Source organism: Colobus angolensis, unplaced genomic scaffold (assembly GCF_000951035.1).
Source record: "Colobus angolensis palliatus isolate OR3802 unplaced genomic scaffold, Cang.pa_1.0 Scaffold187, whole genome shotgun sequence".
NCBI lineage: Eukaryota > Metazoa > Chordata > Mammalia > Primates > Cercopithecidae > Colobus > Colobus angolensis.
In genome coordinates, this window is record NW_012115010.1 from 1,853,951 (window position 1) to 1,855,348 (window position 1,398).

Genomic DNA, 1,398 nt, shown 5'->3' on the forward strand with positions numbered 1-1,398 from the left:
GTGACGCGAAGAAGAGGTTACAGAGGGGACTATTTGGCACTCAGGCCTCACAGACCACCCGTCTGGGAGATCTGGGGATCGGATGAATGCCTGTCCGGGGGCCCAGCGGAGCCCGAGTTCTGAGGGCGGCCGCCTCCTCCTTTCAGGCTCTGACTGTTCGGGTACCCGCCTCCCCCGAGGGGGATCAGGAGCTTCAACCCCCTCCTCACCTCAGCCCCTTCCTCACCGAACTGTGGCCAGGCTGCTTTTTCCTGGGCCCTTTTCTTCCATCTCCCTCTGCTCAATCCCTTTATCCCTGCCTCTGGACCAGGAAGAAAAGGGGATCCTAAAAAGGCGGGCACCCCCACATTATTTCTGCATGCTGACAGATGCAAATATGTCCCTGAGGGGTGACCCCCTTTTCCAGCCTTCAGGAGGAGGGGTGGATCTCATCCAGCCCCTCAGCCCCTCCTCCCTCACCCCCAGCCTCCTCCGCCGCCCCCTAACTCTTCTCCCCATCAGGCTGTGGGAGGCTCTCCTCTTCCTCAAGTGCAGCAAAGTGTTTAGGTTGCATAAACCGAAACGTGTCTGCTTCCATCAAAATATTTGTCACATTATCTGAGGCCCAGGTCGGGCTGCTCCACCGCTCCTCCTTCGCCCTCCTTTATCCGGCCCACCCGGGAGGATTCTGCCCTTCGGAGGCGACTGGCGGCCGCTAAAGAATGACACCCCAGCCTCTCCTCTCCCAAGAGGCCCCTCCCGGCTCACAATCTCCCTATTGACCCTTCACCATGGGCAAAATTATTCCCTGGCCTTCCCTACCCAAGGTTGAGGTCGCTCACCTCATCCAGGGCTGAGAGGAGAAGGACACGGGGACATCCACCGAGGGGGCTGTGAGAGAGGACCCTCCAAGCACTGATGGCTGAGGGGGTTAGAGTGACCCCACCACCACCAAGGAGGGAGCTAAAAAAATTCAATAAGTAGCATTCATTCAGGGTTTACTCTGTGCTAGACCCTGTGTTGAATGTTTTACATACATGATCACGCTTGATCTTCACATCAATCCAAAGAAGTAAAGTCCAACATTATTTTAATTTTACAGATGAAGAACTGAGGCTCTGGGAAGTTAAGAGATTTGCTCAAAGTCACACAACTAATAAGTGGGAGAGCCAGGATTCAAACTCGTAGCCTGGCTCCAGGCTCTTCCAACCCCAGCGCGATGGAGTCTCTAGGTACCGTTTACCGCCCAAAGCCCAGGGGTAGGGGACTCAGGGCAGCCAGACCTCCCTGGGCTCGGAAAGAGTAGTCTTCGGCGTTCGGCTGTCAGGCAATCCGGCCCCCCGGTTCCTCACGGCGGTCTCCTCGGTGTGCCCCACCAAGAGCGACAGGGTTGGTGACCCGAGGGGCGCGTGCGCGGTC